The 17,841-nt window shown below is 43.0% G+C and overlaps 1 protein-coding gene across 1 annotated transcript in view; it reads left to right on the top strand.

Moving 5' to 3' along the window:
- Window positions 1-449: 449 nt before the first annotated feature.
- LOC111869634 overlaps window positions 450-17,841 on the top strand; it is a 129,206-nt gene continuing 111,814 nt past the window's right edge. Inside the window, exon 1 of the mRNA XM_023861298.2 lies at window positions 450-784. The gene's annotated coding sequence lies outside the window, so the exon portion shown is untranslated. The remainder of the gene's footprint in view (window positions 785-17,841) is intronic.

Raw genomic sequence — 17,841 nt, 5'->3', positions numbered from 1 at the left:
TATCTTCCTGTCAGACTTTTCAAAAAATCCTGTATGCACCGCTCGTGTTACATGCTATATGCTCCGCCCATCACGTTTTGAGAAGCGTCCAAATTATGACACTTCCCATTATAAACGTCTGTCCATCAAAAGGAAACGACGATATTAAATCACAAAAACTCAGGAAGCGAACAGTGAAATCGCGATGGATCGATAGAGAGGGAGCCTCGATGTGTGATTATCGCAAACTCCCGTGTGCTGTGGTACTGGTACCTAGCAGTTCAAACCTCTCCACCCATCAGATCTACCGAACTTCCTCTTTCTCTCTTTCTCCTGACAAGTTTTACATCTTTTGCATTTGTTTGAACCTGCCCTGTCTGACGCAGTTGGGTAGTAGGCATGCTTGCCGCGAGGAGCGCTGTTTCCAACTAAACAACAATCTCTGTTGCACGCAGGAGTGGAGTTGAAAGTCGAACACCCGCCAATAGTTTGAGCTTAGTTGCTGACCTAAAACTTGGTTGTGCGCTTCTGTTAGACGAATGCTCGTATGTACTGCGGTAGAACATTTGAAATTTCAAACAGCCGAATACTTTTGTTTTTCTACACGCCTTTGTAATTTTGAATTGTGTATGGTGTGACGTGTGCTGTACTTAATTTCGTATGACAGTATCAGTCTCAAATGCTTGAACTGTTATAAAGAAGCTTTATTCTTGCTAAAATACATTTGGAAATGATATTGTGTCATGACCTGAAAATGGGGACTAAAATGTGACGGAAAGCTGATCTGAAGGATTCACTTGCACAGGTATGAACACAGCAACTGGTTTTTCATAGAAATTTTAATTTGTTTGTAATGATTAACATCATGCATTAACCTACCAGTGATACATTTTATTGAACTGAACTACATGGAAAAGGCGATATAACTGCAGTTTCACTGCCTGCCCTGGTAATAAAATCATAAAAGTGGTGAAAGCATCGTTACAGATTATGTTCAATACTCATAAAAGGTCGCACCATAATGAATTTATATTCATATTTTCACAAGCATCTGTAAGTAAATAAATGAACGAGTGTATACACTTAAATGGCCCAAAATGTCATTTTGAAAACCCTTCTTTACGCCGCCAAATACAATTAAAATTTTATTCCGTTTATAGTCAACATTTTTAAGACATTTAAAAATTATTGAATTTCGTAATTAAAATACAGGCCATGGAAATGTGTCCATAAGTCAGAAGTAATTTATCGTTGCAAACTCTGTGTTTATTTCAGAACTGTTTTGAATGAACACTTTCAAAATACAGTAAAAGGTAAAGTTGATCCTATGCTTAATTATTTAAGCATTACGCAATGAAGACGTGTCGGGAAGTGGAGGTGTAGCTCCAACATTCTTGACGCACTCCCTGCCCGTTTTACACCCTTGGGTAAGTGCCCGAATACCCATTGGATAGGAGGCTGGTTGAGCCCCAGAACAGGCCTGGACGCTGTGGATAGAGAAAAGTTTGTTGCCCCTGGCGGAAACTGAACCCGGGCCGTCTAGCCTGTAGCCCCTCTTATGCTAACTGCGCTATCCCAGCTTTCTTTAAAATTATAGTAGTTACTCTATCACCTGCTCTAATATCAAAAACCCTGCAATTTGCCAGGCGAGCGTAATTATATTTAGTTTTCATATGATTCTCAGAGAGAAAAGAACCAGCAACTATTTCCCTCAGCAGTATTAAGCATTTGGTTCTTTTAATGGAGTCGCGTTATTTTCTCTGAGATAGAAATACTATTTACATTAATAAAAATTTCGCCCTATCGTGACCCTCCGAGAATTAATTCAAAATTTCATGTTAATGTAAACCTTCTAATGCAAATTTCAAAATTTCGATCACATGCAGTAACGTTCCTGCTCACATTAGCTCTTCTCGTATCAAACTACATTTCCTAACGCTTTACCCTCTACACTTCCCAACGTATTACCTTTTCTCCAACGTAGCATTACCAGAAGGACTAGCGGGCACTACGTAGGAAAGCGGGGACATTTTCTTTTCCTCCCCGCCTTAAACTGTAGTGTCCCTCGCCACTTCCCCTCCGCTTTCTATTCTCTCTGCCCCTTTTTCAGGCTTCAGTGCATTAATTAAGACAATTCCAACTTGAGCTGTGTGACCTACAACCAGACCAATTCCAGGGCATAAGAGATTACATCAGTGCGTACGTCTTCAAATTTTTACCTAATGAGCCTCATTTAAACTTAATCTCCCTTGAAGATATGTTCCATATGTGGGAGTACTTACATGAGAGAACTCTTCAGCAACAGAGTGCACATAATATCGATATGGTTCGATATCAGATAAATTCCTGTCTTACTTACTTTGCTGCTGCCGAGGGCCTTGAGGCACTAGGCTACAAGCCGGAAGGTTTCGGGTTCGATTCCCGATGAGGTAACTGGATTTTTCAATTTACCTAATCCTTCCAGCCGCACTATGACCCTGGGGTCGCCTCAGCCTCTAACACAAATCAGTAACAGGAATATTCCTGCGGGGTAAAGGGCGGCCGGCGCTTAAGGCTGACAACCTCACCGACATCCGTGAGCCGATTGTCTAGAAAATGTGGGACCCTCGACGACTCACAACCCTATGTGCCTCCACGGCCTGTTACAGGGATGGCTTTACCTTACCTTTAGCTTCACACTTTCGAAAGTGGACGCAACATTATGCTTTGTCGGCGGGCGATTTGCAATTGGATCGCTTCTGTAACTGCAACGTGGGCAAGAAACGAACCGACCCACATTTTGGGGTCAAAATCGATCTGTAGGCTATTGCTGACAGATCACCTTAGTACGGTACGGTGCTAACGTAGACTCCTATTGACCTAATTTTGAATATGCTCTAGCGTAGCGCAAATAATTAATGATAATAATTAATACAAACATTATGTTTCTGGGCATTATCCATCGTCCTGTTTATTTTTCAAAACATAGCGTTTCGGAGGCTGGATTCTGTCTCCGTCTTCAGGTGAAACCTACTCACTGCGTCCAATCGATAGAGCTAGTCCCTCTCTCCGGACCAATTATTTAATTAAATAATTAATTAATTAATCATTTTTGGTGATCCATTATATTTATTTTTCTTTTGTGAATTTATTAAATTATACAACAACGAAGGCTTTATAATAATTGTTGATCGTTAAAATTATTACAGAGGGCGTAAGTTGACTAAAGTTCTCTGCATCAGTAATATATTGTCACTTGTGAATCCTACGCAGTGTACCCCGTTTGTAACTTCCGTTGTATGAGGACCTCGCTTTTACATAGGATTAAACACAGGACGAAAGGAAAATAACATATTCGTGTTGGAGTTTATGTTCTAAGGATGGTGACTACGAGTAATACAATCTTCTAGGTAATTCGATTGAAGTATACTGATATTTCGGAGGAAAATATCAGCTCCATTTTCAGGGTCGAAGATTTTTCTGCTCTCAATTCACTCCTTTTCTCCCTCTTATAGGTCATTTATTGCTTGAGTAACTCTCCGAACCTAAATATAGAGGCGATAAGTTCCTCCGAAACGTCGGTGGACTGAACTATACTGTGTTAGGACACAGGAGATCCTATTCTACAATGTGCATATAATTTTGGCATATGTAAAAATCATTATGAAGGTTGTAAATTAATTAAAGGTTTCTTCATACCAGCGAAAAAGGAGCCGGGATAGCGCAGTCGGTAGAGCCACGGACTACGGTCTGGACGACTGAGGGGTCGGAGTTCGAGTCCTCGTAGGATCAAGAACTCCACGCATTCATGGCGTAGTGTTTAATTAGTTAAGCACACAGAAAACTTTACCTTTTTATACCAGTCAGATTTTGTTTCTGAGGCCAAAACATCCTAATGGTAACTTTCGTTGTGTAGACACTGGATTTATGGTTTTGCTATAGTTCGAAAGTGAAGAGAATGTGTATATTTTCTTGTGAAATTCAGATTTGTCAAAATTTGGCTTGAGCCCTTCTTGCTAAGCACCAAACTAACGTAAACTCTGCGAGAAGGCAAACCGACGAATTTGATTCAAAATTCTCAGATTTACGGAAAGCGTTGGGTTCTTATGTACACGGTAATGTGCTTCTGGGTTCCAGAAAGACAGCGAATTACTTCACGAACCGAGTGGCTTTTACTTCCTCAAGAAGGACACAACTTAATAAAAGTCATCCCTGTGCTTAACAAATTAAGCATTGCTCCATGAAGACGCATGGGGGAGTGGATGTGTTCTTGACCTCGGCACACTTCACAGTACGGACTTAAAGGGCCTCAAGTGTTCCCTGGAGAGGAGGTTGGGAGGTCCCCAGAATCGGTCTGGAAGCTGTGAAATCGAGAAAAATCTTGCCTATACCGGGACTCGAAATCCGACCCTCGGCCTTTCAGCCCGTAACCAGCCGCTATACCGACTGAACAGCTACATTAAGTTAACGTAATAAAAACCGTTCGTTTGTTCATGCCCCCTTGACGTAGTAGCGCACTCTGAAAGGCAGAAACATCGTTTTCTTCTGTAAGTAGGTGTACTACTCCTTGTCTTCCCCCCTGAATTCAGCAAGTGCAGACATTTTGAGTTTTCATGTAACGTCACGAAAACAAGTGTCAGGATTGCACTGCTGATTGCTTACCCTCGGGCAGTAGCGCCCTGCTCACATTCCTACACATCATATAATATTCTATGACGACTCGTCGCATCTGTGATCCGGAGTCTTGTGATCCAAGGACACGTAAATCAGCGTCCTTCTTATGCAGATCCAGCACGAGGAAGCTATCAGTCAAAATTCTGCGTTCAATAAATCCAAACCGCAACAGCTCAGTCGGTAGAGAGACTGGTTATGGGCTGAATGGTCGAGTGGTCCGAATTCGATTCCCCGTCGTTCATACCGACTCTGAAGCTCATCCAGAACCGAGGGCTCTTTCCCCGGGAGTAAAATTGCAGGGTCGTGAAGCTGACCCCTCTCCGCTAATAAGTGCCGAAGTCAAGAATACATGGATCTATACATCCGCTCCCCCATGCGTCTTCATGGAGCAATTCTTAGTGCTTAATTAGTTAAGCACAGGAACAACTTCACCTTTTTATCTTTTATTTATTTTGAAGGGTGTGGAGCTAAATGATGGTTATACAAAAAATATTACCGTATTTACACATGTATAGGCCGCGTGCGTGTATAGGCCGCAGCACAATTTTCAGACAGAAATTATAGAAAAAATAATTTTCTTGGAATATTATTTCAGGAGTAGAACACCCTGTATTACTAATTATGAATATAATTTTTTTTTAAATGAAGTGTGATTTCGAATATTTCGAATATAAGCCGCACCCCAGTTTTCCTCTTGAATTTTTGGCAAAAAATGTGCGGCCTATGCATGCGTAAATACGGCATTATCCGGAATACATTTGTATTACACTTCTAGTTTTTCCTACAACACACATCACATATAAATAAATTCTAAAGAGTTCTGATGAGAAAGTCTGGAATATGAAGTAGGAATGTTTTTCTATCCACTGCACGATGACGCTTCGGCTATACGCCGTGTGAGTTTCTCTCTTTTCAAAAGGGCACATGGTTAAAATTTAGGAGATATATGTTAGGAAGTTTTGAATAGGATTATGAGCCATACTTTGGAGGCGCATATGCAAGTGTGAGTTATAGTGACTTGAAGTAGATGAATCCTCCTTGATGCTAATATTCGCTTAGCTGGTCGAGAAATCAAAGGATCTTGAGCCAGATGAACACAATCCACAGACTTTACTCGAGTTATCCTCATGTTTAGGCCTGAGTCTCACAAATCCATTCCATTCAGGTATTTTGTAGTAAGAAATGCATATAAACATATGTATGTTATATAGAGATATGGGATATGTGAAGTTAGTTATAAATTAGCCAGGCCGCGCCATGGCTCAAGCGGTTAGTCGCTGGCTTCCCACCGCGGCGGCCCGGGTTCGATCCCGGGTCTGGTCAAGTGGGATTTGTGGTTGACAAAGTGGCGCTGGGGCAGGTTTTCTCCGAGTACTTCGGTTTCCCCTGCCAATCTTCATTCCACCAATTGCTCCACAATCACCGTCACCAGTCATCGGGGGCTGGTACAATAGGCCAGAAGTGGCCGCAGTACAACGGACTTAGTCCCACCCCACTAGCAGTAAAAAAAAGAAGAAGAAAGCTAGAATTTTAAAGCAGTGTTGGTTTTGGATTTGAGATGTTCACCGTGGTGACTATGGAGAGATATATCATCTAGGATATAACGTCATGTAGTCCGGTGAATTTCAACCATCGTTTCGGAGGAACATATCACGTCCATCTTCAGGGTGGAAGAGTAAGCCATGGAGGAAACCAGCATGAAGCAGATTGACTTATTTTTCTACTCTGAAGATGAGGTGATATGTTTCTCCGAAACGTCATCTGACTGTCTCTAGGCTACGGGGCGCTATATGCCAGAAGACAGGACTCTTCTCTATTGGTTTTCTTAGTTGGGATTGCAAGAGGAAGGCTAGTTTTTGTGACGGCCGCCGGAACGGCTCTCGAACAGCACATCATTGGCTTTACCAACGGTTAGAGTAGCTCTAAAGTCGTATTCTGGAGGTGCTCGGTTCGACTTTCGACCTGGAAACCGGCTACCCTAGTTTTTTCTTTTTAAATTTCTTGGGGTGTGGTGAGAGGGAGTCCCGTTGGTACGTCGGCCACTAAATGGCCTATTGTACCAACCCCGGACGGTGGATGATGAGTGTGGAACAGGCGGTGGAATGAACCGAAGTACTTGGAGAAAACCTGCACCAGTTTCACTTTGTCCACCACAAACCGGCTATCCTAACTGAAGTTTTCTTCAAATTCCTCAGTCTGTCTAGGCAAATACCAGGTCAGTGCTACTTTCTTGCAACTCCTCTTTAATTCATCTGATTTCTTACCATTCTACGCTATATAGCTTAGCTACTGGCAGCGTCATAAAGTAATCGAGAATAAACAAAAAACATGTGAATGAAGACTGCAGTTCCTATGTCAACATCGGTGCATTAGAACTGCTAAGAGCGCGCTGCTGGGAAGTCAACTGTTCTACTGGATAACCGTGGCTCTGAAATTCCTCTAGTGACTACACTAATTTAAATACAAAAGCATCCCACAAAGGTCACTCCCAGGTACAAGCGCAGAGAGTCAGGGGTGTCCAGAATCTCCCCGGACCAACGCGTTTCCTGACCTCCAAGCAAAACAGTAACTGACTCCATGGAGCTGAGCTCTTCTTGAGAAGCCTCTAATTGTGCAGCTACTCAAGAATTTCCCAGCATTTTATGGCATCCGAACGTTCATTACCGTGCTCACAAGTGCCTTCCACTGGTCCTTATTCTGAGCAAAAAAGAATCCAGTCCAAACCACACCATCTAAGATCCGTTTTAATAGTATCCACAAACCTAAGTTTTGGCCTTCCTAATGGTTCCTTCCTTCTGGCTTTCCCACCAGTATCCCATATACATTCCTCTTCTCCTCTATTCGTGCTACATGACCTGCCCATTTCATCCTCTAGTCTTAATCATTTTAATTATACTTGGAGAAGAGTACAAGTTATGAAGCCCCTCATTATGCAGTTTTCTCCAACCTCCCGTCACTTCATCTCTCTTCGGTCCGAATATTCTCCTCAACACCCTGTTCTCAAACACCCTCAGTCTCTGTTCCTCCCTTAATGTCAGAGATCAAGTTTCACATCCATACAGAAAGCCAAAGCATGTAATGTATTTTATTTACTTCTGCCTTCCGGGATATAACGCCGTGTATTCCGTTGAAAGTCAACGACATAGTATCCGAGAAAATAGAACTCTTCATAACCACGGTTGTGAGAACCTCAAATCCTATATATGTATTTTATTTTTCCAATTTTTTTTTGTAGGTGGAGGAAGGTTTATTTTGTGGAATTCTTTAACACCACTCTTCGTATTTTGACTATACAGCTTTGGATCAAGGATTTGGAAGGAAGTAACAGAGGCATAATCCAGGTACTATCACGGTATCTGTATCTATAGAGAGCCTTACGATAGGTCTCCGTCAAGGTAGCCGGTATCCCGAACAGAAGTGTACCAGCCTGCTCGGTGGGAAGGCTTTTGAATACGAAGTTAATTCACTGCAGGCCGCGCCATAGCTCAAGCAGTTAGTTGCTGGCTTCCCACCACGGCGGCCCGGGTTCGATCCCGGGTCTGCTCAAGTGGGATTTGTGGTGGACAAAGTGGCGCTGGGGAAGGTTTTCTCCGAGTACTTCGGTTTCCCCTGCCAATCATCATTCGACCAATTGCTCCACAATCACCCTCACCTATCATCTGGGGCTGGTACAATAGGCCAGAAGTGGCCGCAATACAAGGGACTTAGTCCCACCCCACTAGCAATAAAACAAATAATTCACTGCAGTTTTTTCTAACCTACTTTCCTTCTGTAAACGAAGTAGCCTTAGGGGTTCTCTTTCCGTCAGCATGTCTTTGTCTTGTGTCCCATCTTTCCATTTCTGAACCAGTCAACAGACTTGCAAAACATGGTATGGACGTTACCTAAACAGAAGCAATCAAAACTTCCCCAGGACACTGGCTATCCTGTTATTCATGGTTTCGCTCGGGCCCTCCAGGAAAATGACGAGATAGTACTGTGGCGTATACACCCGTTGCTAAGCAGTGACTAGGTAAACAGCGGCCGTTGCTAGGTAGCTCCCCCAATATACAGACACGCGACAATAGAACGGCGTTTCCTATGTGGTCCGCGGCGCGAACATTTGCTATGTAATGGCGCGGTAAACTGACCTCTGCGACAATATAGGGGTTGTGTTTTTTGTGTGGTTCATGCCGAGGGTTATCTTGAAGACAGTTGGCGCTACAGTTCAGTTAAAATATAAAAGACTTAAAGTTGGCAGTGGTCAAGCTTACGACCGTTCGAGTGACTAATCTACCGTTGTAGCATAGGATACATAAGATAGGCATGATCTGCTCTGTAAAGCCTGTACTGACAGAGGACTTGTGTGTAGTGCAAAAGGAAGAATTTTCAATAACACGTTATATGTGCGAACTGTACATTTGACGAAAGGCCAAGTATATTCATAAGAGACAAACTCATCTTCTCGTTCGAGAGGATGTTACATAAAGACTATTACCGCAAGAATTCAGTTGAAGAACACTCTCTGGTCGTGGATCTCAAGGGACTTGACGCCAAGAAGAACTGATTGGCGGTAAACCGCCAATCGAAGCTGGAGAATCATCACAGTTAAGATTCGTTACCAGGAAACCTCTAGTGAAAATATTGCAGAGGAGCAGTCATTGATGAGAGCTGTTACCAAGCAACGACCAGTGAAAGCATACTGAGAAGACTTAGCGTGGAGTGATTTGTAGTGTGGGAATCGGTAATAGTGTTATAGTTACTTGTAGTTAGGTTCTGTTAGGTTCACTAATCCAAACCCCTCTATATTCATTTTATCACATGGCTGTACACGACCGCTTCCTTCTAAATTCTTTCCAAATAATTAATCATCAATCATTGATTATCCTAACATTGGACTCTATGTAGTTTAAATACAGAGAGCATCGAGAGAAATCAACATAAAAGAATTGAGGCTGAATCTTCGAGATGGTAAGTCCAGTGTACTGTTTCCTCTTGAACCTTTTTTGTCTATGAAGTATTGGTGTTTCTTTCTTGCAACTGAGCAAGTCAGTATTTAAGCGTCCTGTTGCATCAATATATCAATTATTTCATGCAAAATATATTTCCGTTACTAATGCAACAAAATGTTACGGCAAACTTAATTCTTTATTCAGGACATCTTTCGGCCATATATGGCCTTCATCAGGTATCTGTCGCTATGTTAAACTGTTGTACTGTACTGCATGTGGCTAGGTATCTGTACTCCTTAACAGTGCTTGAGGTGGAATGAAAATAGAACCGGGATGGTTTTCCAAAAAGGTATTGCACATTGCATTTACTGCCAAAGAAGTAACGGGATACTTTTAAGCCATTTAGAAAAGAACCAGGATGCCATCCCTCCGCATCCCGCCCCACCTCAAGCCCTGCTCCTTAATTAAAATTAAAAATTAATTTTTAAAATAAGTCAACCATATTAAATTTAATAAAACAGTTGATTCAGACGTTCTTATGGGACCTATTAGGTCAATCTTCGGCGGCGTGGTTGTGTTCGTATTTCGTATAGTTCATAGGTGTTGGTGTGAGTGTTGGTTTCTCTCATATGTATGTCCCTTTGGCTATAGACTCATCACCCAGCTTGTGTAGCTGCGTTGTTATTTGCCTGATACCAAGTGAATATATTGTAATGTGTAAGGGGTTAGAGGGACGAATGATATGGTTTCTAGGCAAGAAGACTGGATTTATAGGCACTTCTTTGAAATTAGAGCTGATTATAACCGCTCAGACATTGAGCTGGTTCTTAACGACGTCTGTCTGACGAATCTCTATGCAGAATCTCTCACTGGTCTCTCATCAATCTCGGACTGATCTGTACTACTCGAATTCACGAATGGACTGTCTTTTATAACTGCCACTCGGCCGGGATAGAATACACCATGTCGAATAATTCCTCTGTTATTTTGTGTCACGAGAATGACTTTGTTTGGCGACTGGAAACAACTTGACGACAACTCGGTCGTTTCTATTCGTTGTAACGGAAATTAGTCTTTGTTAACATTAGTTTCCGCGGAAACATGATTACCGAACCGTTGTCTAGCAATGGGCGTCTGCTCCGGCTCCACCATTCCAGCTTTCAGCCCTCATGTCACAATACATTGTATGAAATAATTGAAGTCAGTTCCATGTTTGTCACTAAAAATATCTTAGACATGTCGAGAGTACATGTTAGTTTAACTTATTCCCCAATTCATGAATGTTTATATTAAATTTTCGAAGAGCAATAAACTTCCTCCCTTCGACTACTTTTATCTTTAAACGACCGAGTGCTTGTATGTGATCCAACCTATGACGTAAACTAACCTAAGGATGAAGAGACCATTCTGGCTGTCGACACGTAAAAGAATTGATTTCAAAGCAACCTATAAATAAAGCCTCCGTAGTCTAGGGGTAACGTTCCCACCTCGTGACTCAAGGTACGCGGGTTCAAACCCGGCGGAGGTCGTGGAATTTTTAAAAAATTCAGGGAACAAGTCCTCCGGGAGGGACTTTAAGCCGTGGGTCCCGTGTCGTAGCTTTACGGCACGTAAAAGAACCTCTTGTCTCAAGGGGACCTCTGAGCCAAATTCAGGACATTTCCCGCCCAACAGTAGTCTCTAACGCCTCTTGTAGATGGGGGAAGCATCGAGATACTGTTGAGCCAGTAGAGGCCCAACTCGCTGGCTGAGTCGGAACTGATGGCACGCACCAGTACCGATAGGGTATAGAGACTGGTAGAATATCACAGGGGGACGCACAGTGGACCAACATCTGGCCTAAGTGCATGGGGAAACCCACTCTCTCCAACAACAACAACAACAACCTGTAAATAAAGAAACTAAAGGTGCATAAATCTGTCGGTGGCATTTCTTTCTGTAGCAGCTGGAACCTTTAAGATCATATAGCCCACTTATTTCATGTCGTATTTTGGAAACGGTAGGAATGTGGGGTTTGCATACTTTGGGGGTGGATAGGACGAAATAAGGAGAACAAATGTATAACGCACAAATAATAATTCCTAATATATTCTTGGCCACTTGCTGCATGCTTCAAATCTATATTTACTCGCAAAATTTAATTTATTTAAATAGGTTGGCTTTATGTGGTGACGACAGTATTTTCTATAGAAAGTACGCCACGTTCAGAGCGTTTCTGAACAGATACTGTATATTCGGTTATTATATGATTATTTAACACTTTAAACTCAGAGTCAGAGTTACTTTACGGCTGGCGATTTGCCGCCAATCAGTTCGTCTTGGCGACAAGCCCCTCGAGTCTCACGATCAGCAATTCTTTTTTTCTTCAACTGAACATTTGCGATCATAGTCCTAATGTAACATCCTCTCTAAAGAGAGGATGGGTCTGTCCTTTACAATTTCTGTTGGTCCTCGCCAGCGCCGTCATTTTCAGGTTCAAGTTCCGCTGGAATCATGACAACATTTTACTGTCTCAGATACGAGACTCCCCCAAACTGTAGGTTCGGGTTCCCGTATTTATATCCTCCAGGAATAAGGTGGCACACTTAACCTTCAGGAACTGGGTTCCCTTTCTGTCGCCTCCTACGGCATGCAGGGTTACGGTGGAGGTATGAGATCCATCCTCCACACCTGAATTTCTTCTAAGTAATATATAAGAATTTAGTTCGTACCTCACAGAAAACATATTACATCTCCGCTACAAAGCCCAAGCAGTTAATGCTGCTTACGGATAGAGTCGCTGTTTATTGTGAGAAGCATACCGAACACACAAATACACCAAGTGGACAGAATGCCGAGTTTTAGTGTGTTGAAACAGGCGGTACCACTGTGCTTTAAAAGGTTACGTGAACAAAAATTGTGTTCGAAGGGATTCCGTGAAAGCACCTGCCAATTTTGTCCTCTTTTTGTTAGAGTACAAGACGCAAAATTCGGTGCAAGGAATTATATACAATTAGCTGCCGGGTTCCTACAAAAATCATATCTGTATAATGATATTAAAGATGAAGTTGTCCCTGTGCTTTATAGATCATAGCTACACGCATTCGTAAGTTCGATACTAAATTAAGATAGTTTGATCAGTTCCACTCTCCGACCGCTTTATCCCAGTGAAACAGACGCTGATATCCATTGGATAAAAAGCTTTATGAGCCCTAAAGCTGTTAAGGACGATGTGTAGAAAACATAATTCCTTGTCCTTGTAGGGGATCGACTTCCACATACATCTTCATGGCTTCGTAATAAAGCGTAAGGAAATTCTGTGCAGTTACGTAGAAGAAGGTTAAGTTAATTAACTTCGCTTTTCAGGAGAAGAAAAAGCAACTTCAAATGTTCACGCAGTAACGTACGTATTTAACTCAGTATTTGATTGTGTCATTGAATAGAAAGTGTTGTGTTTTAGTGTCTCAGTTTCACCAATTTTTAACTTCGCTCTCTATTCCCTAATACCACAGGATTTACCAGAACCCGAGTCAGAATTGCTTTAGAACTGGGCGGTTTACCGCGAACCAGTTCATCTTGGTGACAAGCCCCATGAGACTCACCACCAGTTATTTTATTTTCCAAATGAGCACTTGCGGTTGTAGAACTTATGTAACATCCTCTCTGACGAGAGGATGCGTCTGCCGCTTACAATTTCTACTTGACCTCGTCAGCGCAGTCATTCTCAGGTCTGAGTCCCGCGCGACTCATGGCCACATTTTACTGTATCACATTCTAGACCCCCCTCCCCCAACCTGGAGGACCAAGTCCCAATATTTATATCCCCCAGAAACAGGGTGGCCCAGTTATACCCCCAGGCACTGAGTTATCTTTTTGTTGCCTCCTAGGATTCGCAGAGGAGCCGGGATAGCGTAGTCGGTATAGTTACTGGCTACGGTCTAAGCGACTGAAGAGTCGCAGTTCGAGTCCCGGTAGGGTCAAAAAATTTCTCTTCTCCACGTCGTTCAGATCGGCTCTTGGGACCACCCAACCTTCTATCCAATGGGTACCAGAGCTCTTTCCTCGGGGGTATAGCGGCCGGGCCCTGAAGCTGATCACTCACCACCAGCTTGTGCCGAGGTCAAGAAAATGTGGATCTATAAATCCACTCCACCATACGCCTTTATGGCGTAGTGCCTAATTAGTTAAGCACAGGAACAACTTTACATTTAACCTAATTACGACTCGAAGGGCTATGGTGGAGGTATTCGACCCCGCCTCCACAAGGGATACAGGATTACCTTTCTTTTCCTCTCTCTATGAACCTTTTTGTAACAACATCGACAAGTATGAAACATGTTCTACGTGTTCCCATTGCATGTCCCCAGTACTAGGAATTAAAGTCACGAGGAGTCTCCTCTCTCGTTTCTACCTCCACATCTCTCGCCTTTGCCGAGATATGTCCAATACCTGCGTGGCACTTGAAGACAATGCAGTTTCGCGGTGTGAACTCTTACGTAAGAGGAGCAGGGTTGGCCCAAGTCTAAATGATGCTCCAGCTGATGAGAAATTTTCGCCCTGTCAAAACCAAAAACAGGTCAACTTTCTCGCAACTTCGCCCCGGTACCAGGACGAGGGCGTAACGAAGGGTGTCAGTGGCGTTGTAACTTTAAATACTCGTATTTATATGCACGAAGGTAAAAGTCGCTTGACGAGAGTGTAGCATATTGCTGCATAATTTGAACGTTGTTCATCGTCAGAGCAGGGACATGCGGTAGCGTAGTTGGTTCGGGCACTATGTTGTAAGTCAGAAGGTCGCGGGTTCGAGTCCCGATGAGGTTACTGGATTTTTCATTTTACCTCATCCTTCCAGCCGTACTATGGCCCTGGGATCGACTCAGCGTCTAACATAAATGAGTACCGGGAATCTCCCTTGGGGTAAAGGGCGGCCGGTGCGTAAGTCTGTCCTCACCGCCATCTGTGAGCCTGTTACCTAGAGAATATGGAAACATCGACGTCTCAGAGCCCTATGGGCCTCCACGGCCTATTACAGGGATATAACTTTCATTATCGTCAGAACTTTAGAATAATCCGACAATGGGCAAAGCCTGAAAGCATTTCCCACATATCCTGTTTGCAGTGTGAACAAGAGAACAGCATAAATTATTTTCATTTAACAAAAATCTAAATGGGAGGGTTATAAATTGCGCTGCCTTAAAATCATGTTGTTTGGGCCCGCCGCTGTGTTCCCCTGTCGGCCCTGAATAGCGCATAAGTTGGCCTATACGTGTCATACAATACAATTCAGGAAATCATGATAATGTTTTTTCCTCCCAGTCAGACCGAAGGTGAGTTATGGAGCACGTGGAGCCATCTTACCTCAGAAATATTCATAATTATTACGTCAGAGTCACTTATGTTGCTTTCCAACATCATGTCTCCTTATATCAGTGTTGATACAGCATATGACAGAACAAGCTGGTCTGGAGGTAAAGGCTTTAGACGTATACCCGGGAGATGCTGTGTTCGTATCCCGGCCTGGACACCGACTGTCCTGACACACGCTAAATAGTCTCGATACTAAAACAGCATCGTTAAATAAGCCGTAAAAATACGCGTACATACATTCTTCCCCAAAGCTGTGAATACTTCGTTCTGGTAATGAAGACTTTCATTGCTGGATATGTTCTCACAGGCGTGACTATGAAGAGCACTATTTTTATGGAATGTGGCGCCGTGCTGACCGGTAAATGTCCACTGACGTTTCAGAGGAACGTACTGCCTCTTTCTTGAGGGACGAGAAGTGATCTTATTAAGCAAACAAAAAAAAATAAAAGTAAAGCTATCCCTGTACCAGGCAGTGAAGGCCCATAGGGTTGTGAGACGTTGAGGATCCCACATTTTCTAGACAGTCGGCTCAAAGATGGCGGTAAGGTTGTCAGCCTTACGCGCCGGCCGCGCTTTACTCACCAGGAAAATCATTTAATTAATTCCTAGTACTCATATCTGTTAGAGGCTGAGTAAACCCCCAGGGCCTAGTGCGGCTGGAAGGATTAGGTCAGCTGAAAAAATCCAATGACCTTATCGGGACTTGAACCCGCGACTTTCCGGCTTGTAGCATAGCCCCTCAACCAACTACGCTACCGCCTGCCCCCGTAAGCAAACAAACAATCATGAATTTTCTTGTTGCTTTAATCTACGAAACTGGAGATGGAGACGATATATTCCTGCGAAACATGTGCCGGAGTACACGGTGTCACATCCCAGAAGACAGAATTCCTGACATTATAAAATCGCTTATAATCCTCAACAGCGATTCAGACTTACAGATCAAAATATGCAGGTTCTGCAATCCGCGTTCCACTTTCTGACAAGTTAACTTTTAGTGGTTCTTCTGTACCAGAGAACTTAATCCGGACGAATAGGTTTCGGAACCTGTTGCAGATAACAACACAATTGCTCCACTTCGCTTCTTCTTCTTCTTATCCAACTGCTGGAAACTAGAACTGAGGCTCCAAGAAACATTCGGAAGTAGGTTAGCACATGTACCTTCCTACAGCATACAGCATAACCCATCTACACGGTGTCCCAGGAGGAAAGATCAATATTCTGGGAGGTCATAGTATCGGCCATTCTAAGCAAAATATATATCGTATGTACATGTGTTCTATTCCGAACGGTTTCCGAGATAGAGCTATTTCACTGTACAGTCTGCAGACGAGAAACACGTCATGTCCTCACACGAGCTAAGTGCATTGATATTGACGGTGGAATTTTCGAAAATGTATTACACTAGGTAAACTGCACCAGCTTTGTCACTTGAACAATAAATGCTGATATTAGAAACAGTACGTGATATCTTTCCTATCAACAATTTTTTAACTGTGCAGTGAAATAACTCGGAAACCGTTAGGAACAGGACACATGTACGTTTTTTTTTTTTTTGCTAAGAATGACCGATACTATGACCTCCAAGAATAATGACCTATCCTCCTGGGACAGCCTGTATGTCGCACCAACCAATCAACGGAATCCGTGAATCTGAGCGGATTGGCGCAGCGGTACCGCTCCTGTCTCGCATTCGGGAGGTGTTCTGTTCGAATCTCAGTCTGGTCATCGAATGTCCTGATTGTGGTTTCGTGGTTTCTCCTGGCTCCTTTCAGACAAATGCCAAGTTCAGGACAGGGACTTTCCTTTCTAAATCGCTTGCCCTTCATCTCCCATCCCACCATTTGAAGCGATATGGTTTATCTACTAACAGCATCCTAAACTGGCTCACACAGAAAAAGAGAACAAAATTGTGTTATAGTTCAGGAGGCTTGGGTTTAATCTCAGGTCAGTTCATGTGGGATTTAAGGTGAACAAACTGACACAGGGACAGGTTTTCTCCCAATACTTCCATTTCCCCTTTCAATTCTCATCCCATCAGATGCTTCATTTATTTAATCTCTCTTCCGAAGTTGGTACTACGCAGAATTTGCGGCCCACGTACCAAGGAACTCAGTCTCACACCAGCCTAAGAACTAAAAAAAAGCGCGGTTGTGTCAATCCTGCTTACACACGCTGTAGAGTCTGGAGCCCATGGAGAGAGCTGTGACTGTCAACTTCGGTTCAATGCTACATTCTCCTTTACATTAATGTCATTATTCTCACAATTGAACTTTACCGGACAATTGGAAGCGCAAACAGTGCTCTCTATCCACTCAAAATTATGTGATACGCTCTAGAAAATTCGAATCCTTTTCAACTCTTTATATCTTAACGCATGGTTTCTCAAACTGTTTACTGCAATCTTACAAGTTTTCGTGAAGTATTCTAATGAGGGGTCGCCAAATTATGAAGAATAGTTTAAAATATAGTTGTATCCGTGCGCAGTTCTGGTAAATACCTAAGTAATATTTAATGTAGACGTTTTAGCGAAATGTACGAGTAGCCTCATCGGGCGTAACATTTCTCTACTTTTTTCTCCCTGTGCACGCACATTTTACAGATTACAGTAGGTGTAGAGAGGCTGTAAAGCTATTTACGTTCCTGCTGTCACCGTACAGTCTGATAGGGACCTGCAACAGTGTGCAGAACTGCACTTTTCCTGACCGTACAGGAACATTCTATAGCTTACTGCAGGTGCAGAGAGGCTGTAAACCTATTTAGGTTCCTGCTGTCACCGTACAGCCTGGTAGGGACCTGCAACAGTGTTCAGAACTGCACTTTTCCTGACTACACAGGAACNACAGGAACATTCTATAGCTTACTGTAGGTGCAGAGAGGCTGTAAAGCTATTTAGGTTCCTGTTGTCACTGTACAGCCTGATAGGGACCTG

This window comes from Cryptotermes secundus, unplaced genomic scaffold (genome assembly GCF_002891405.2).
Source record: "Cryptotermes secundus unplaced genomic scaffold, Csec_1.0 scaffold611, whole genome shotgun sequence".
Lineage (NCBI taxonomy): Eukaryota > Metazoa > Arthropoda > Insecta > Blattodea > Kalotermitidae > Cryptotermes > Cryptotermes secundus.
The sequence above is the reverse complement of the archived record's forward strand: the minus strand, read 5'-3'. Positions and strand labels throughout refer to the sequence as shown.